Source organism: Malania oleifera, chromosome 8, assembly GCF_029873635.1.
Source record: "Malania oleifera isolate guangnan ecotype guangnan chromosome 8, ASM2987363v1, whole genome shotgun sequence".
Taxonomy (NCBI): Eukaryota; Viridiplantae; Streptophyta; class Magnoliopsida; order Santalales; family Ximeniaceae; genus Malania; species Malania oleifera.
Window position 1 is genome coordinate 15,095,755 of NC_080424.1, and position 22,892 is coordinate 15,118,646.

Below are 22,892 nucleotides of genomic sequence, written 5' to 3' on the forward strand. Positions count from 1 at the left end.
GGCTCTATATCCGAGGGCATGTGTTTATCGCCTGCTATGTTTGGCAAGAGTGTCCGTCTCTCTATTTGAGGGCGTGAGCCTTACTAGCTGATCACCGAAGGGTGTGGATCTAATAGTTTTTACCGATACGATGCCATGGGAGCCTAGGTTTGCTATGTGCCGGGGACACCGTGAATCGTGGGCCGGCTATAGGTCGAAACCGGGTATCGCGGGCTAGCTTCGGGTCGAAGGGTGTGACGACACTGGGTTACTTGATCATGTGTGTGTGCGTGCATGTCCTGTTTTGAAACTGTTTTGTAAAAGTATTAGAACTGCATTTAACTGTGTATGTTTTGATGTCATGATAACACTCAAATACCACACACCGATATAACCTGTATCTTCCTTACTGAGAGGTGTCTCACCCCTGCTGTACATATATATTTTTCAGGTCCTTCGAGTAACCGGAGCTAGCTACCTAGTGTAGGAGCGTAGTGTTGGTGTACTGCGGGAAGTACCTGGGTAAGTCCTAAGCTTATGCTGGGTGCTCTTTTGGGGGTTTGGACTGCCTCCTGGATTTGTGTTGTTTTTTGTGGAGTTGGACTCCTTTGTATAGACTCTGATATGGTACTGTACATGTATAGAAAGACTTATTTTCCACTGTGTTTTCGTAGTATATGTGAATGTGTACAGGGTGCCTGGGAACCCCGCAGGGACGGACTGTCATTCATTGTTCTGTGTCATTGGTGATTTGTGTGATATAGGGACATGATTAGGTTACTTATTCACCCTCGGGTCCCATTACTGGGTTTGGGGCTTGACAGCTTGGTACTAGAGCTAACCAGGTTGTTAGGTCTTGGAGACCTTGTTAGGCATAGCTGTGTGTACATACCTGAGCATAAGAGGTTGGATGTGGGTAGATTTGGTTGAGGGATATTTTGTTGCTAAACCGAGACTCATTGGTGATGTTCTGTGTTTTTCCTGGAATGACGATTTTGGTAAAATCAAGAGAAACCATTGATGACTTTCGTGTTAGTGTGATAGGAGAAACCTGGACCTGACAGGTGATAGTTAACATGATTAGGGTTAGATAAATTTGTAAACTGTACATGTTGTAGGAGTCTTGATAGAACTCTGTTGTGTTTTCAGAATGGAGCCCACGGATAATGACCTGGGAAGTGGCTCCGAGGAGACGGCAAGTGATAAGTCTCCTATTATGTCTCAAGGACTGACGAGATAGGTCCTACGAGAGATCGGGCGGAGTGTCAGGAAATGCAAACATTCTCCTACGTCTGTTGGATGTTCCATTGGGAGGTTCACACATATGCATCCTCCAACGTTCTCAGGGGGACATGACCCGCCAATAGTAGAGGACCAGGTCGAGAAGATCGAGAGGATCTTGGAGGTCTTACACTGCACAGATCAGCAGAGAGTTCTTTATACTACCTTCCAGTTATCTAGGGAGGCAAGGCGATGGTGGATTGCCGTGAGTCTGCTAGAGAAGTAGAGGGCTGGTCCTGTGGAGATGTCTTGGAGTTGTTTCAAGGAAGTGTTCTTTGACAGATACTTCTCGGCTGTTGTACATTACGCTAAGGCGGATGAGTTTTCTGCGCCGACTCAGGGGAGTATGATGGTGCAGGGGTATGCTACTCGGTATATAGAGCTATCCCGATTTGCATCATGTTTGATCTCGAATGAGTACAAGAAGACTCAGAGATTCGACAAGGGCCTGAGGAAGGACATCCGCAGATTAGTGGGTATGCTTCAGATCCATGAGTTTTCGATTTTGGTGGATAAAGCCACTGTGATTGAGATTGGTATTCAAGAGGACGAGGTGGATCAGAAGCCGAAGAAGAGGCCAGTACCTTCTGGTTTTGAGTTTGGATCTCGTCAGGGATCGCAGAAGAAGAGGAACAGGGGCTTAGGTTACCAACAAAATACCGAGCATCAGGGTTTTCAGATGAGCCAGGTGGGTGATCGTTATACCAGGTGCCGCAGATGGTATAGCGGTGAGTGCCAGCCGTTTGGGGGTAACTGCTACAACTGTGGTCAGTCAGGTCACATGGCTTGGGATTGTCACGCGCCGAAGAGGGGTACGCCTTCTTCGAGTTAGAATTTGGGGAGTAATCAGGTATCCCGGGGAACCCACCATATGAACACAGCTCTAGCGAGGGTGTACTCGCTTACTCCAGCGGATGCTGAGTATACGGGGAATGTGGTGACATGTACTATGATGTTGCTTTTAAATAGAGCTATGGTTTTATTTGATTTAGGTGTGACCCACTCCTTTATATCTGTTAATTTTGTGAAACTGTGTGGGGTGGAAACCCAAGTCATAGAAAAGGAATTGTATGTAGCCACTCCATCTTGGGGTATATCATTCTGTAGGAGGATGTTGGAGGACTGCCCAGTGGTAATCCAAGGGAAGTTGCTACCAGCGAACCTTGTAGTATACGACATGTCAGGGTTTGATGTTATATTGGGAATGGATTGGTTATTTTCTAGTTATGTTGTGATCGACTGTCGTAGGAAGGTGGTAGTGTTCAGACCTCCTGGGGAGTAGGAGTTCGAGTTTGTGGGATCATATGTTCATTCGATGCCACAGATTCTATCAGCGTTGCAGGTGAGGAGATTACTCTTGGACGGATGTCAGGGGTACTTGGTTTGTGTGAGGGAACCACCGGGGGATAAGTTGAGGCTTAAGGATATTTAGGTAGTCAGCGAGTTCCCAGATATGTTTCGAGATGATTTACCCAATTTACCTCCGGATTATGAGGTGGAGTTTGCGATAGAGTTGCTGCCTAGTAAGGCAATAATCTTTAAAGCTTCATACCAGATGACTCTAGTAGAACTTTGGGAGTTGAAGGAACAGTTACAGGAATTACTAGACAGGGGTTTTATTCGACTTAGTGTTTCACCTTGGGGAGCTCCAGTACTGTTTGTGAAGAAAAAGGATGGGTCGATGCGTATGTGCATTGATTATCGTGGGATTAACAAGAAAATTGTGAAGAATCGCTACCCATTGCCTTATATTGATGATCTTTTTGACCAGTTGCAGGGTACGCAGGTCTTTTCGAAGATTGACCTACGATTAGGATATCATCAAGTGAGGGTCAGATTTGAGGATGTAGCGAAGACTGCTTTCCGTACCAAATATGGCCACTATGAGTGTCTAGTCATGCCATTTGGGTTGACGAATGCTCCGGCAGTGTTCATGGATCTTATGAACAGGGTTTTCCATGAGTACCTGGATCAGTTTGTGGTTGTATTTATTGATGATATTCTGGTATACTCGAGGAGTACGGAAGAGCATGAGAACCATCTGAGGTTAGTATTACAGATTTTGCGAGAGAAGAAGCTGTATGCTAAACTAAAGAAGTGTGAATTCTAGTTGAATCAGGTGGCATTCTTAGGTTATGTAGTAACTGGTGATGGTATATCAGTTGATCTTAGCAAAATCGAAGCCGTGGTCGACTGGGTGAGGCCGAAGAGTGTGTAGGAGGTTTGGAGTTTTTTGGGACTGGCGGGTTATTATCATCGGTTTGTGGAAGGGTTTTCTAAGTTGTCTAGGCCCTTGACTCGATTGACTAGGAATGGGTAAAGTTTGAATGGACCAGTGATTGCGAGCAGTGTTTTTAGGAGTTGAAGCATCAGTTGGTTACTGCTTCGGTGTTAACCATTCTTTCTGGGGATGACAGTTTTGTGATTTATAGCGACGCGTCTCTAAAAGGTTTGGGTTGCGTGCTTATGCAGTAGGGTAAGGTAATAGCTTATGCTTCTCAGAAACTTAAGGATTATGAGAAGAATTACCCTATGCATGATCTGGAGTTGGCTGTTGTTGTATATGCACTGAAAATCTGGCGACACTATTTGTATGGTGTGCAATGTGAGATTTTCATTGATCACAAAAGCCTCAGGTACTTTTTCACGCAGAAGGAGTTGAATATGAGGCAGAAACGTTGGTTTGAGTTGATTAAGGACCACGATTACACCATCAGTTATCACTTGGAAAAAGCTAATGTGGTAGCCGATGCATTGAGTCGGAAGTCGGATCACGTGGCAGTATCTACAGTTGTAGCTTAGCATCACATCAGACAGGATCTGGAGAGCTCAGGTATAGAGTTAGTGCATGGTGATCATTAGGCCCTCCTTGCTAGTTTGGTGGTCCAGCCGACTTTGTTTAAGCGTATAAAAGTTGTGCAGGCTAGTGATGCGGAGTTGACAAAGGTTGTGGAAAAGGTACAGCAGGGATTGGCTTCAGAGTTCAACATCTTTGGTGGAGTGGTATAAAGAGGCAGATTGCTCAGTTTGTGGAGCAGTGTATAATGTGTCAGCAGGTGAAAGCTGAACATCAGAAGCCGATAGGGCCGTTACAACCCTTAGCTATTCTGGTGTGGAAATGGGAGCATATTTCCATGGACTTTGTGACCGGATTGCCACCAGCACTTCACGGGTTGAATGCTATTTGGGTGATCATGGACAGGTTGATGAAATCTGCTCACTTCTCACCAATGGAGGTTAGCTACCCTTTGAGTAGGCTAGCAGACATGTATGTGTATGAGATAGTTAGAATGCACGGGGTACCGTGTCCATTGTATCAGATCGAGACTCGAGGTTTACTTCTCGATTTTGGATAAGCTTGCTGGAAGCATTGGGGACGAAGCTAACTTTCAGTACAGCGTTCCACCCCTAGACTGATGAACAGTCAGAGAGGATGATACAGATCTTGGAGGATATGTTGTGGGCTTGTGTGTTAGATTTTGGTGGTAGCTGGATACAGTTTATGCCACTAGTAGAGTTCGCTTATAACAACAGCTTCCAGTCTAGTATCGGGATGGCACCGTTCGAGGCTCTGTATGGTTAGAGGTGTCGATCTCCTCTGTATTAGAGTAAGGTTGGTGAACGTCAAGTGTTAGGACCTAAACTTGTGCAGCAGGCATCTGAGAAGGTAGGTTTGATCCGAGAAAGGATTAAATCAGCTCAGAGTCGGCAGAAAAGCTATACAGATGTTCGCTGCCGTGAGTTGGAGTTCGAGGTGGGGGGTAAGGTATTTTTGAGGATCGCTCCAATGAAAGGGGTAATGAGATTTGGAAAGAAGGGCAAGTTGAGCCCGAGGTACATCGGACCATTCGAGGTTCTTGAGCGAGTGGGTCCGGTAGCCTATAGGATTGCACTACTCTCAACACTCTCGAGGGTCCACGATGTGTTTCACGTATCCTTGTTGAGGAGGTACGTCTTGGATCCTTCACATGTTATTAGCTATGAGAATGTGGAGATTGGGGATACTTTTGCGTATGAAAAGATACCTGCTCAGATTTTGGACTATAAAGTTCAGAAGCTACGTACCAAGGACATATCTTTGGTGAAGGTATTGTGGCAGAATTGCAAGGTTGAGGAAGCTTCTTGGGAATTGGAAGCAAAAATACGCGGGAAGTATCCACGGTTGTTCTGAGTTATGTACATTGCCCTACTTTGTATTAGAATAGGTGGTTGGTCTTTAGGAGTGTGTGTATTTGTGAACTCCTGAGACAATTTATGTTTGTAACCACAGTATTCCTCCACCATAAGTGTGGTTAAGTATATGTTGTGATGGGGCTGCGTTATAGTAATCGCCGGTTTTCTTCCTAAAGTCAAGTGTATAATTGATTTCATGAATGAGTTTATGAATAAGAGATAGCAAATTTTAAGGGCGAAATTTTTGTTAGGAGGGGAGGTTGTAAGAACCCAAACAGTGATATAAGGAATTAATTAATTAAGAGAGGGGTAAATTGGTAATTAAGAAAGCTTCATCGACGAAGCCAGAGTTCATCGATGAAGTCTTTGTAGTTCTCGGCGACGAAGTGCAGAGTCTCGTCGACTAGGAGTGGCTGGGTCAAAGGGTTATAAATAGATATTTTCATTACTTCTGAGTTAAGAAAACTCAAATTCTCTTTCTATCTCTTTACAAACTCAACCTACTCTCTATCTCTCTACATTTCTTTGCCGTATGTAGCACGAATCGTAGATCTGACATTATAACGAGGATTAGGGAAGGATTCTCTACAAGTTCTACGGATCGGATCTTTGTTCCGAGCAATTTCGGGTTTTGGCTCGGAATTGAGGTAAGGCTTGATTTTTAATTTTGATTCGGTAGTCTTGTAGGTAACAAAGTTTTGAGGGAGTTTTTACTATGGGTTGTAGGTTTTGGAACTCGGTTTGCGGTTTAGGGCCCTTGGAGTTCGGGATTTGTCATTCTGGAAAAGGTAAGGGGATTTAGTTTATGTCAGTTATTTGTGAAATCAGACTCAGTTGAATTGTGGTTCACGGTCCTATGTGTGTTTTAGTTACTCATTTGGGAATTTCTAATGGGTAAAACTGTGTGTTTTTCATGTAATAGTTTTTGGGAAAAAGGGGGTACTGAGCTGCAATCCCTGTTTTTGTTTGAAAACCTTTGGTATACTGTGCTATATATTGTGTTTGGGATGGCCATGCTTTGAATTTATTAAACTGTATACACTCGGAAAATCATGATTAATAGATTACCAAATGGGTGTGGTTTGTTTGGTTATATGAGCATGCATAGTTGTGTTTTGTTGAAATGCAATAGGAACTGAGTTCCAGGTTATTCTAGGTACTGAAAGAGTGTCTGGCTCTATATCCAAGGGCGTGTGTTTATCACCTGGCATGTTTGGAAAGAGTGTCCAACTCTATATCTGAGGGCGTGAGCCTTACCGGCTGATCACCGAAGGGTGTGGATCCACCAGTTTGTACTGGTACGATGCCATGGGAGCCTGGGGTTCACTATGTGCTGGGGACGCCGTGTATCGCGGGCCGGCTTCGGGCCGAAGGGTGTGACGATACCGGGTTACTTGATCATGTGTGTGTGCGTGTATGCACTGTTTTGAAATTGTTTTGTGAAAGTACTGGAACAACATTTAACTGTGTATGATTTGAAGTCATGATAACACTCAAATTCCACACACCAATATAACCTATATCTGCCTTACTGAGAGGTGTCTCACCCCTGCTGTACGTACATATTTTTCAAGTCTTTCGGGTAGCCGGAGCTAGCTACCTGGTGTAGGAGCGTAGTGTTGGTGTAATGCGGGAGGTACTTGGGTAAGTCCTAAGCTTATGCTGGGTGGTCTTTTGGGAGTTTGGACTGCCACCCGGATTTGTGTTGTATTTTGTGGAGTTGGACTCCTTTGTATAGACTCTGGTATGGTACTGTACATGTATAGAAAGATTTATCTTCCGCTGTGTTTTTGTTGTATATGCGAATGTGTACAGGGTGCCTGGGAACCTCGCGAGGACGAACTTTCATTCATTGTTCTGTGTCATTGGTGATTTGTGTGATACAGGGACTGGACTAGGTTACTTATTCACCCTCGGGTCCCATTATTGGGTTCAGGGCATGACACCGGGTGTTGTCCATGGAAGAAAGAAAGAAAAAAAAGATATATATAAGGACACCCCCAAAACCAACCCAACACACCAAGGATTACGACCCAGACCCGGAAGCTGTAGATAATTTTTCGGCTTTCGACAAAATTTTGAATTGTTTCGATCGGAGTTTGGACGAGAAAATTAAGCCTAAATTACGAAGTAGCGTTGGTTTTAGCTTCTAATGATCGCCCTACGATAGAAAATATAAAAAATTCATGATTTTCTCAATAAAATCCAAATATTATAAATAGGACACCATGCTAAAATATTGAGAGTAATTAGGTATTTAATTAAAAATTTAAACCTCAATGCATGAATTAAAGCACCTAATTACGCAGTTTAAGCGCATAATCGTCTGGTTAAACATTTAAGCACAATTCATAAAACACCCAGAATAAACAACCACATAAATCCCAAAGATATCAGAAAATTGAAAACAGGGATCATATGGCAATTCAAATGACTGTGGCAAATCAATATGTTTCAAATTAAGATTTTCAATAAAAACAACACATTTAAGCACATGCCATAATATATTTAAAGCATATTTAAGCTAGACATGTTAGAGAGCCAAACAAGAAGGAAATTTAATTTCAAGGACTCCCCCTATAAATTTGAGTACGAGCTTAAATGCTATGGATTTAAGATTTACTATGGGTTGAAGGAAATTCATTATATTAAATGTGCAGGCCACAGTAAGCTCTGAATCTAAGCTAAACATACTGGTGAGAATAATAGGATAAGAAATTTGGTTTAGAAGCTTCCCTTTTCGATTGGAATCCTAGATTAGATGTAATAAACTTGTAACGCCCTAACCTGGGTATGCTAAGGAGCATTGTGTTTCTCCTTCTCCACCCCCTGGACCAGACAACAGGGAGCGGGCCTTATCGGACTAATAACTGGCCCTACAGACCAACACGTGTCCTTTTCAGTGTGTTTTGTCCCCACTCACACACTTTCTGAGAAAACTTCTCAGAAGGTCACCCATCCTAAGATTACTCCAAGCCAAGTACGCTTAACTGTGGAGTTCTTATGGGAAGGCTTCCGAAAAGAAAGATGCACCTTGTTGATATGGGTAGTAACATCTAATCCTTTTAAGCCTTTCTTCCATGGGGTATCACATTCTCCCCCACTTATAGAAAAAAACGTCCTCGTTGCGAACCCACATTTCCAAACCCAAGCGATGTAAATCTCATCACACTTCCGACTAGATAATTTCTCTAATACCATTTTGTAACACCCCAACTCAGGTCTACCATAGAGCACTGCGTCTCTCCTCCTCTAATTGGACCAAACAATAGGGTCTACGAGCGAGCACTGCGTCTCTCCTCCTCCAATTGGACCAGACAATAGGGGGTGGACCTTATCAGACTAATGACTGGCTTCACAGACTAACACATGTCCTTTTCAGTGTATTTTGTCGTCACTTACACACCTCCTGAGAAAACTTCCCATAAGGTCACCCATCCCAAGATTACTCTAAGTCAAGCACGCTTAACCGTGGATTTTTTATGGGAAGGCTCCCGAAAAGAAAAGTGCACCTTATTGATATGGGTAGTAACATCTAATCCTTTTAAACCTTTCTTCCATGGGGTATCTCAAATCTGCTTATACTAGCCAAAGATTAAATTCATTTAACATGTCAAGCAGTATAAGCCTTCATTCTAGATCCTTTAAACCAACCATACTGATGATTTATCAACTATATTCTGATTAGTATGGTTGTCCCTATAGGTCGCAAATGCATTAGAGAATATACATTAAGGCATGTCAATAGTGCTCATAACCTAGAACAATCCATATCTAATTATATAGCTTTAATAGCTGGATATGATGTTCAGGTTTTCTGAAGAGCCTCAATGTTCAAAAAGTGAATTGATGCATATAAGTTCTTTAAGCTCTTTCTATAGGGATGGAGCTCAGCTCCCCAAAATGTTCTCGATGTTTATGCAAGGATGAAATTTAATATTCAATTAGTTTTCACTCATCCTTTCAAAAACATTTTATCATTTATTCTATCATAATCATCCTTATTACATGATTTTATTTTGGGAAATATCTACCGAAATTTTGGCAGCATGTCATTTGTAAATTGGACATTTTCCCATAAAACTGGTACCTAATAGATTCAAGCAAGCAATATATAATTCAGTTTAAGCATGCAAGAACCTATATCCACTACTAGCTTGCAATACACATCACTGCATCGGCCATGCAGGAGGCATTCAATACAAGCATGCAATTCACTAGTTTAAATAGCAGATCATGCCAAAATATAATCCATCTATTAAAAGATATGAGCATTAGGCAAAAATGGATAATTTGGGTTCAGTGCAATGATCATAATTAACTATGCATCAAATAAATTTAATCATTCAGCACAACATGGATCGTATGATGCAATGCTATTCATAAAGGCATATAAACATAGAGTATGATTATAAGAGCTTTTTTATTTATGACCATGAAAGGTAGATGCTCCCCCTGAGTTATGCACTAATCCATCTTATGCCTTTTCTTATTTTTCAAATACTTTAGCCAAGATTTCTAATATTTTCAATGGTTCAAGCTTGTCATTAAGTTCTTAGGCTTATTGGACCAAAAACACAATAGATATTTCTTTAAGTGTTCTAAGCCTATATTTGTCTCTTATCTTATGAATCTCAACGCATGTAAGGCACCAGTTTGAATGCCTTTTAATTTTAACTACATGTGCATAGGTTTACTTGAAATTTACTCATTTATTTGAGTTGAAACCTAGGCAATCATTTTAGTCATTCAACTTCATTTAAAGGATATGAAGCTCTAAAATTTTTGACTTAAATTTTGAGAGCTTGCGAAGGGAGTTTGAATAAATACTCTTTGAAAATTAAATTTCTATTAGTTTCAAAAGAGTATTCATAAAGAAGCAAAACATTATTTATGATAAACAAGTAAAGGATTATGTTCAAACAATTTTAGCAAAGAGCATTTAGGAGTATGAATTCTTAGGACTATGCTCTTTGGAGGATGGAAGGTGCCCTTGGATATGATCATGATTTATGTTAGGATACGAGCCGATGAATGGATGGAACTTTACTAGATGTGATTGTGGTTTGGCAAGGAGTTCCTATGGAGGAGATGGTGAACCAAGATTAGAGGATTTTTATATTTTAAGTTCAAAGGGAACATTTTGATTAATCCGTGAAACCATAATCCTTTAGTGGTTGCCTCTAATTTTGATTATGAGGAATGTCTTGTTAATTAGCACTAGTAGATATGGAATTTATTATCATTGGTGCTTATACCTAGAGTAATGACCGGATTTTGATTAATGAGATTAGGGTTAAAGATATATAGAATAGGATGGATCCCTAAAACTCATCTTTGTGCAATGGACAACAGTTGCTCAACTTAAGATGTTTTATTTTTAAGCATGAGTTAAGCATTTAGAATTATATACCAAGCAAGAATGCCATGTCCATTTGGAAGTGGAGTTCATTCAAGTATGTTATAGCCAATGTTTTCATATTTTATCCAATCATTATGATATATATTCATGTTAAGTTTAGATTGGATATTTCATTTGAGATTTCATATTGGCTAGATTTTTTAATGATCTTAGTATATAATGATAGTGTATAATGAATGCACATACTGAGATTTGACATTTTAAGCATAGACTACTTCCTAACCTTTTGGTCATCACTACCCCCTAAACCTAGGAACTAAGGAAGAATTTAAAACGAACATTCTTCCTCAAGTCCTATGGGATTTGCTTTCATAACTACCCATGACATCTCCTTATCTAAGCCTTTAGCACTTCTAGATGGACAAGTAAACTGAATGTGCCATAACATTTCATAGAATAAGCAAGTTTTGTGTATGCGTGAAAGATTATGCTTACAAATCTTATTTTCGCTCGATGAGGCATAAAAATGGTTATTGGATTTATAAGATGCCCTCTTTTTGAAAGTATTATTTCTTTTGACTCTTAGGGGTTTATCGGAGTAATCCTTTTCATTTTTGGATTTGAAAATCATTCAAAATGAATTTTATTTTTTCTTTGTAAGCATATGATTTTCAAAATCTTCATAATCTTTTTCTTTTCTAAGGTGGCATGATATTCTCTTAGATTTTCTAATTTTATTGCCCACCTTTTATTTTCATTTTTTAAGATTGCTTTCATCTTTGACATCCTAACTTGAAGCTTATGTGTTTTCAATAAAGCACTTTCTAGCTTCTCATTAAAGGACGTGCTATCGTCATTAAATTTAATGCATGATTCATCATAAGATTTATCACTATAACATTCATATGAATCAATGCATACAATATTATCATAAAAAACAATTGATGATTCATCATACAATATATCACAAGATTTGGCATAAGAATCATCACAACATGCATCACATGAATTATTGCATGGGCTATTAACAAAGTTATCAATAGGGCAATCGGATGATTCGTTGCATGATATATTCCAGTATTCAACATGAGAATCATTAAGTGCATAAATAGCAGAACTATCACAATATTCAATAGATGATTCAGCACAAGATACAACACAACATTTGACATAAGAATCATCAATTGAGCTAGAGTGAGAATCATATACCTCTTTTTCTGTTAATGCAATTACCCTATCATTTACCACTCCCTGATCATCTGAACATGACACCTCTGGAGTGGTGGTCTCCTTTTCCTGGGTCTCTCCATATCTCTTTTCCTACTTAACCCAGATCTCCATCGCATTTGTATATGTTATAATCTCAAGCAAAATATTAGATTCTAAAGTGCAATACAGTAGATCCATGGCATGTGAATTTGCATGCATCAAATTAATATCATTTTCATTTATAAGCATACAAATTCCTTTATCAATCATTTGCCAAGCCCTCTAGTCCATAGATTTTATAAAAATGCTCATTCGAATTTTTCAGTGGGTGTAGTTTACACCACAAAACAATGGAGGGCTAGTAGGTGACTGTCCCTCACCAAATGGGGATACACCAATCTGCGTGATTGTGATCTTTTGCAAAAACATTTAAGTCTAATGCAACGAAACTCTGGTACCAATTGTTGGAATTGGTGTATTCCCAAGAGGAAGGGTGAATTGGGTATTTTAAAATTTTCTTCCTAGTTCAACTAACCAGTAGCAACATAACACAATGTAGGGTCGTCTAAGCATTCCCAATAACACAGATAAACTATTGAGTACATAGTTAACCTAATAAACCAATCTCAGTATTATCAATCATTCAATGCATATATGTAAAACTATTAGAGCAATAAAAAAAAACATGCTAGTGCAGAAAATAAATTGCGAAAAAATAAAAGCTGCACCAGATATGTTATCGGAGCTTGGCCAATATTGCCTACGTCCCCACCTCAAGCTCACAAGCAAGAGGATTCACTAAATTTGCTCACTTGCCGATGGAGGAACACCGTTTACAACCTCCCTCTCCTTACTGGGCAAGGAAATTCCCCTGGTCAGACTAACAAGGCTGAACTCAACCTTTACAACACCTTAACAGGATGGTGTAGCTTGTTCTCTTAACCGGGTCTAAACTAGTCCGGTGCTCTCCTAACCGAGTCTGAGTAATTCGAGACTATTCACAGGGCTAGTCTCCCACTTCCGACCACTCATCGAGAATACAACCAATGTTCAAATGAAATTTGTGTACAATAAAAGTGCTTCTTACACTAGATAGATACGTACCAATCCACACAATACGATTAATGCACTCTCAGATGATAAGCATTTATGCTCAGGTGAGATAAGGTTAAGCTATATGTCAACTCTCAACTAATGTCTATATATATATATATATATATATATATATATATATATATATATTTGTATATACGTGAGAGTGATTCCTTTGATTGAAGACAATATATATTCAACAAATGAATAATCAAAGGACCTTGGAAACCCTAAAAAAGTATCCAAAAAATATTTTATCAAATATTAAGCACAAAAGATACTAAGGTTTAAGCTTGCAAAGGTTTTATCAAAAGAATAAAATGCAAGCTTCTCAATCTTGCAATATGGATGCTAAGATTCACAAGCAAAGATTTGCTTTTCCCAATAAAATATTTATCAGTAAAATATAGTGGGGAAAACCTTAGCTTACTCTCTAAAAATCAATTTCAGATAATGCAAAATGAGAAAGTAATAAGCTTTAAGAGAATGTATGATAATGCACAACAATTAGAAATCAAACTCTATTTCAAATTGCAATTAGTTTGCAAGCAAGGAGTTATAAACAATGATTATCCTCAAATATAATTTTTCAAAATAAGAGTGTAAGGAGAATGAGTGATATGCTTGAAAGATTTGAAAGAATATGAGCAATAGAAGCACAAAAAATTTTAGAGAATTTTTGCTTTTACTTTTTGCTAATCCATTGTTAATTAGGACAAATGAAAGAGTATTTATAGATGTCCCTAAAAATATTACCGTTGGGGATATGACAGTCATTTTCTAAAAAGATTAGTAAAAAATAACACCGTTTAAGCACTTAAAATGCTGTAAAATTAGGGAACTCAAGAGGTTTGGCTGCCCGGCAGCAAGGGTTGGTCGCCTAAACACTCATAATAGCTCACAACCATTTTCCCCATTCGGTTGACCATGGCCAAAGGGCGGTTGGCTGAGCAAGCCGATTTTACAAAGCTTTGAGAGTTGGCTGAGCTACAAACAGCGGTTGCTCGAGCCAAATTGAACTAACATTTCGGTTGGCTGAGTATAGTGAGGATGGTCACATCCAAGGTTCGGTCGACTGAGGGGAGTTAGTTCAAAAACCGTTCGGTTGGCTGAGGCTTGGTCAACCTGTTGACCTCCAGCCAAGTTGGTTGACCGAGGCATTTTGTATTGCCAAGGTTTGGTCCCTCGAAACATCACAAAAATGACCTTTATGTCCTATTTGGTATCTTGTGCTATTTCAACCTTATGTGAACGAGCATGTAGCATTTAAGTCTAAGGGTATTGGTCCCTATGGTCCTTCTATGGACTTTTGAGCATAAACCTATCATGCATGATATGCAGTTATTACAAACCATGATATTATAGACCAGAAAGCCAAATGCAATTACAATAAAAATTAATCATTTTCTTCTTTCTTCTTTCGCTCATCTGTCATCCATGAAATATGCCACACGAAATAAATTTAAGATCCGTCTTGGCTTCCATTTCCTAGTCCCTTATGTGTGATATCAAATATGGACGTGTTCATATGCTAAATACACACATAAGTTCATTGTGTTTTTCCAGCATCAAAACAGAGATCAGACTAAAAAAAGTCAACATTCTACGTATGTTTAGAGCATTTGGTTGGAATAAATTCATCACCTATCAAGATAAGGGTATTTTTTCCAATCCTTGTTAAGATTTTCTATGTAAATATGGTTAAAAGAGAGATGGTAACCACTACTGAAGTCATGGAAAAATCAATTGCCCTAACTCCTCAAACCTTGGCCACCATTTTAAATATCTGACAAGGAGAGTTTGAATGTCCATCCTTTGGGCAATTCTGGATTATGGAACAAGGTTTCACTCCTGAAGAATTTTTTCCTTTGATCATGATTGAAGAATCTATTTATTTTGGAGATCCCCCACTATACAAGCAACTGAATCTTCAGACACAGATCCTTGAGAAGATCATTACAAACAATATTTTGTCTCAGGTAGGATCACATGACTACATTTCAAATCTAGATTGTTTTGTCATGTGGTGCTTACTCAAAGGAAAGAAGCTTGATTTACCAAGTTTAATTCTCACATGGAAGATCTCTAGAACAGAAGCCCACTGAGTTTCTTCCTTATGGAGGAATTCTGAATCTCGTCTTTGCCCATCTAAACGTATCCTCTCCATTTGACTTGTTTATTAAGAGAACCTATTATGACCTCTTCACCTCTACCACACTTAAGCAAATGGGTTATAAGAAACTTGATCAAGGTTGGTTTCCTAAGTATAATCATAAATGCCTATAGGCTTAGGCACCACAACAAGCAGTTTAGCAACCAGCTCAGCACCCTACTCCGCCAGCTGATGATGCACCATCTTGGTTTTAAGCTTACCATAAGCAATTCACCTGTTTCAGTGGTGAAATAAGAGTTGGTCTTTCAAACTTTTTAGGACAACTTTGCTACTCTTTAGGTTAACTATTCTTCACTGGATCAATGACTTGTTCGTATTAAACAACATAAAGCTGGTTCTTTATGAGGAAAAGATCCAGTGGAGATAAGTGAAGTAGGCATTGAAAAAGAAGGAAATGAAGAAGAAGATGACGAAGGAACTGAAGATGAAGATACAACTGTAGATGCTTAGATATTTGTTTTTTTTTGTTGAAATTTGTATTTCAGACATTTTGTAACGCCTCGATTTTCATACAATTTTTTTTTGTTTCCCTAGTAAATAATAAATATTAATTAAACACTTGCCATGTCACAAACTCTGATACCTTATCAACATAACCTGACCCGAAATAGGATACCGGGTAATCAGACTTTCTTATATAAACATACCTAACAACGGAAGTCAAAATTTACATACCATCCAAAATACAGATAACCAGAGTTCTATACATCCATACGCATTCCCAAAAAAAAAAAAAGAAAAAAAAAATCCATAACATACTATAGGGAATCATACATCCCTAATAGAAGACACTTACCTTGACTATCAGGGTACTAGCACCCCTCTATCTCGGAACTCTATCACCTAGTCTGTCATGGTTTCTTGACATATGTAAACATTTGGGCGAGACACCTCTCAGTAAGACGGAATAAATTGTTTACAGTGTGTGGCAGTATGAGTTCAGTTATATCATAATACACTCATTTAAGTAATTATATCATCTGAGAAAATATACATATATATACTCATAATCATATAGATATAAAATATAAGTTCTTAAGCTTTAATACCATTTCTCATACTCATACATAAACAACCAATATTTATCAGCGAAGTTCCCAAGGCCATGGGAGATTACATGCCCATACATGTAGCACCCCTGTGCTTTGATTTCGTTTGTAACCTTACCCAAATAGTTTGGGTGCGGCTACAATTGATACTTATTAGGGCACTCACCTTACTCAGTAAGTCCTCAGGTGGAGAGTTTTACTTCGCCCTAATTATTTATGTAATTAAATTCACACTCTTTTACTCCTGATATTCATTTCACATTCTAGCTCATGAGTATCCTCGATATCTCTTACATGTGCTGTCTATAACTCATGCTTGCTTTGAGGATATTACCACATCATTCTTCCCCCAATGAAGGTTGTGCGACCTGAAGGTTGGATCTAAACCGAGGTTGACTTACATAGTTAGATTAAAATAAGGAATCTATCTGTTCATCTATAGTACGATTAGCCTTCCCACTCTTGGCTTGGACGCCAAGTGGCAAAACTACCCTTCTCATTAGCTCAATCGACTGTTATGCCACACTCTCCACGAGATCGTGTGGTTGCACTTATCACCTCACTAGCAAAGGTACCATGCTCTCTATCAACAATAGTACATCAGGGTTCTCATTTCCACATTCCCATACTCACATTTCTATATTCATAATTCAGTATTCACATTTCAGTATAGTCGTTCATCTCATCACATCAATAATATTCTCATCAATTTCTATTTCATTCTCATCATTTCAGTACATATTCCATTCACATAATAGTATATATCTCATTTTATGTATTTTAGTGAAAACATACATGTATAACACATTTATCATTACCCAGTAAAATACACATCTTTGACAATTCATCATTTCTCAGGAAATACTCATTAGTATACCACTTTCATCATTTCTCAGTAAAATACACATGTATATATAACAATACTGGGTTTCTCATATTTCACATCTGAGTAAAACATTTCCATACTATAACACAGTATCATTTCACAGTACAAAACTGAAATTAGGAATAGCTTCCCAAAAGGGGGGGGGGGGGGTGAATTGGATTCTAAAAATTTCTTTTGATTCCTTTTAAAATACTTTAAACTTCTTTTATTTATTTTAACTAATTCTTGACTTGTTTTTTTAATTCCTTAATCAATCAAGAACTTAGTTCTTTTATCCAATCAATTAAACACAATCTTCAAACCAAACAATCAATTTATTTGCCAAGTACAAGTTAAACAACAAACAACCAAACCAAGATATAAAGTATTCAGCAATTTGGTAATATAAGATCTTGAGATAGTTTGTTTGTTTATATAAGCCCTGTGATTATGAATTATAATTTATGCTTATTGAAGTAAAGCCCTGTATAAATAAATCCAATCACTCTTTCCAAATATTTAGAATTAAAATAAACTCTTGGTAAATTTATCTTTGGGGTGTTAACCAAGTAACGTACTCCCGTATGGTTTCCGCAAGATATGGTGTAACCAACGTACTCCCTTTCAGTTTCCGCAACCCAAATCAAAATTGGATTTAAAGTTTACTTGATTTACAAATATGCGTAGTATGTATAATTTAGATATTTAAATCATCCACGCAGTTGTATATGAACTGAAAATAAAGAATAGGGAAAGAGAGAATGAGACCGAGATTTTTACGAGGTTCGTCTTATACCCAGCCTACGTCCTCACCTTTGGAAAACCACGAAAGGATTCACTAAACCTATTCCGTTGACGGGTGGAACAAAACCGATTACAACATTCCTTGGTTAAGGCTAGAGCCTGCCTTCTCCAAACGATATTCCCTCGTTCGGTCACTCCTTACATAGGCTAGAGTCGGCCTCTCTAAGCAATATCCCCTTACTTAGCCAATTATCCAAACACCTTGGAACATCAATGAACTACAAGAAACACAAGATAAAATCTACGTACAAGTATACTCTCTCAAAGAGCAAGTTAGTACAATTTCAGCACTATATACTTCAATGTAAAATATCAATAGGAAATAGAATGAAGCTCAAGTGTAGAATTCACCAATATCCTTCTTAGAAGAGGATTAGCAGTAGGAATTCAAAGGAAGAAGGATTAGCACTTCAGAGTTCTCAGAAAAATAATTTTTCAATGAGTGAGCAAGAGAACTTAGGAAGAACAAGAGTACTTTCAACTTCTCAAAATAGATTTTTCAATTCTTGGGTTTTTATTTTGTTTTGCAAAACCATGTATTTATAGGCTTTCAAACTTGAAAAAGTTTCCTTAAAGAATTTCCCTATTTATTAGCATATTTAAGGTTCAAACGGCTATAATTTAAAACATTAGAATTTTAAAAATTTGCCCATTGAACAGTGTTTAAATGTCTGACAGCAGTGACCCTATTTCATTGTTTTGCCCATAACTTTTTATGTATAACTCCAAATCAGGTTTTCTTAGTGTAAAAAGAAATCTAAGAGAAAATCCTACAACTATCATGTTTACCACTCTTTAAAATAATGAGTTTTTGATAGAGAAAAATTCACCTCAATGCGGCTATATAAAAACTGACAGCATTTGGGAAAAACTCTTTTTGGTGCTCTTTATTCCAAAAATGATTCTAACCTTTTTAAAATAATTTTTGACCTTATAAAAATATTATTCAGGTATTTTAAAAAGTATCTAGGTCTAAGAAGTTAACCAAAGAGCTTCAAAATATTTCAAACGATATTTTAAACATTAAAGCACTTACATGAGACTTCTAAAATATTAACATTCTAAGTTCTTGAGTCTTCATGCTTTGTCCTTGGATTGAATCCATCTTTTATTCAAGCTTCCATATTCTTTAAGCTTTCTTACTTTGCCTTTCTTTGGATCTTTTGACTTTAATATGCCTTGGCTTTCAACAACTTATTCATGTCCTCATGTTCTTCAACAAGTAATTCATGTCTTGGCTCATTTAAGCTTCATTTGATCATTGTGAGCACTTTGACCTTGCTTCCATCATATTTGATCCTTGTGGGCACTTTGACCTTACTTTCACATATATGAACCCTGAAATATCATTACTCATACAAATACATTAAATTTCACTTGTTTGTTAGCATCAAAACAAGATAACAAGATTTTAAGCCTTGTAAGGCCAACAAAAACACATTTCTCAATTTCTAACACTTTCCCATTATAAATTTATTATATCAAAATTCCTCACGCCACACAATTTTTTTTTCACTTGATATTCATATTATAATTATCACAGTGAATATATCATAATCTCATTTTCACATATTTACTCCACCAGTAGTTTCAAAAAAATAACCGTTATAATTTATTCCCCTTACCTGGCTTACCGAGAGGCCTGCTAAAATCCCAAATCCTATGCTTGCGGCGTTCGAAACTCAAAACCCTGAAATTCACATTTTCCCCCAATTCAATCAACTAAATCTCAGAATATTTCTCATTTAACATTTCCTAGGCCCTATATACTTCAAATTAACAATTAAACCCTAAAATATCGTACTTACCCTGGTTTTGGAGTGGTGCACAGGAACCCCAACTCAACGACCCGCTCCGATTAAGCTGTAGAGAATCCTCCCTAGATTCTCGTGGTGGTTCTTGATTGTTGAAACGGGCTTAAACAAAGCTGAAATCAAAGAGAGAGAGAAGGAGGACCGAAGCCCTAAAGAGTGAGAGTGTGAGGGAGAGAATTTTTGTGGACAAAAATGACCCGCTACCTATTTATAAGTTGGGACTCGTCGACGATACATGTGTACTCATCAACAATCCACAAAAGGTCTCTCATCAACAAAGATAAAGGGTTCATTGACAAACCCTTAATGGCTAGAAATTCTCAACTCTCAATATCTCTTCATCGACGAGACACGTGTACTCGTCAACGGGACCAAGAAGGGCATTCGTCGACGAAGACAATGAGTTCGTTGACAAGTCCTTGCTGATGCCCCTATTTAAATTTCCTTTTTCCTTATTTTTATTTCTCTCTTCCCTTATCCCTTTATTATTTTCATAAATTAAAAATTTTAGGTCTCTACATTCTCCCCTCAAAAAAATTTCGTTCTCGAAATTTGCTATTCATCACCTTTTCATCCTTAAAGAAAACACCCCAAAACACCCCAATTTTATTAATTACCCTCACTTATGGCGTAGGAATATCATGGTTACATTTACAGTTTTAAGAGATTACAAACCATTCAAAGAAAATTCCCCCAAAACCATTCATATCCTAAAACCATAATTACTATCTATATCCTACACTATACTATACAAATGAAAATACATACCTTGTTATTTACTTTTACTTACTAGCTCAGCTCTAAGCTCCACTAAACAGATGTGGATATCTCTGGCGCATCTGTTCCTCTAATTCCCATGAAGTTTCCTCTACCGCATGATTGTGCCATGTACTTTTACCAGTGGAATTCTCTTTGTACGCAATTCCTGTTCCTTCCGATCCAAAATCTGTACTGGCACCTCTTTGTAAAACAAGGCATCACCAAGCTCCAGTGTCTCATAATTGATCCTATGGGAGGGATCTGAGACTTATTTCCTCAATATAGAAATATGAAATACGTTGTGGATTCTAGATAAGACCAGTGGTAAGGCTAACCTATAGGAAACTGGACCCACTCTCTCAAGAATCTCAAATGGTCCAATATACCTAAGGTTTAGCTTACCCTTCCTCCCAAATCTCATAACCCCTTTTATTGGTGCAACTTTTAGGAATACGTGATCTTTTGCGTCAAACTCCAATTCTCTTCGGTGAGTATCTGCATAACTCTTTTGCTGACTCAATGTTGTTATGATCCTATCTCTAATGAGTTTCACTTTATCAAGGGTTTGTTGTATCAGCTCTAGCCCATAAATCAATCGTTCCCCAATGTCATCCTAGTATAATAAGGATCAGCACCTCTTGAAATATAGTGCCTCATATGGTGCCATCCCAATGCTGGTCTGATAGCTATTATTATAAGCAAACTCGACCAGTGGTACCAACTGTACCCAACTGCTCCCAAAGTCCAGCACACATTGTAACACCTCGAACCTGAAACTAGGGTCTGGAGTGTTATTTGAAATAAATCTCTGTTACTACCTCGTGACACCCCGAACCCACCAAGTGGGACCCAGGTGCCATGAGTTCTATTACCTGTAATTGGCTCTATATCAATTACGCAGCGGAAGTTATAACAATTCTTCCATAATATACTAGAGTTTCTATATCTATATACGTCTTAAAAAAAAAACCCAACATCCAGTATTCACAACATTTATAACTCTAAAAATATAAATATATTACAACCTCAAAATATACGCATCCATAGTTTATACCCTTTCTCTCTATCAAAAGTGCTACACCAGCCTCGAGCTTACTAGGTTCAATCACACGAAGGTCTTGAAAAAGATAAAATTCCATATCAGGTGAGACACATCTCAGTAAGTCGGAATAGATTAACACAAGTGTGTGGCTATCATGAGGTTTGTGTACAAATATATACACATATATAATCATCATTTATAAACATATCACAATTATGAAAACATTCTCTGTCCCTACTCACATACATGCAGTGTATCTTAATAAATCGAGAGTTCCTAAGGGCTGAGGTGATTACCCGCCCATACAAGTAGCACTCCTCTGCTTTGATATCTTATGCAACCTATAACTACAACTGAAGCATATCAGGGCACTTACCTTACTCAGTAAGCCCTTAGGTGGATAATTTATCTTGTACACACACATATTCAAACAAAAGATTAATGGTAGAAGTTCTTGAGAATTGGGAAGATTACCCGCCCATACAAGTAGGGCACTTACCTTTCTTAGCAAGCCCTTAGGCGGAGAGTATACCTCACATCAAATAAATATGATACTACAATATACAATTCATTCTTACTTTACTCGGTATCTGTTATTTCTATAATATACATCTTTTCATGTTCTCAATAGTTCATATTACATAGTTCACTTTCATAGTTCACATTACGTGAATCTCCTGTATAGTTTCCATCACATGAATCTCATATAAAGTCCACATTACGTGGATCTCATGTAAATTCCACCTTACATGGATCTCATGTAAAGTTCACCTTGCGTGGATCTTATGTAAAGTCCACCTTGCGTGGATCTCAAGTGAAGTCCACCTTGCGTGGATCTCATGTCATATACATCATCTGCAATAGTTCGCATCACGTGAATCTCATGACATACATTCCCTCTGTAATAGTTCACATCACGTGAATCTCATGTCATATTTAACAATACACATGTAATACATATTCTTTTCACATTTCAGTATTACCAACATCTCAAAAACATACATATCATAACTCATCATAGTATTTACATTTTACTCGTGCCACACCATTTACATGATACACATAATCATATCATTTAAAATAACAAAAGCCAACCCATGTTCATTGTTCAGTTTACTGAAAATACATAGGTAATATTCTTCACATATATCCAGAAAATTCATTACCTTCCATATTTCATTTTCACAAATATTATCTACATAGCCCTAGGCTCAAAATCATAGTTCAAAAGTTTGGCATATCTTTTAAAACTCCCCCGATAATCATATACTTTTATATACTCATATATTT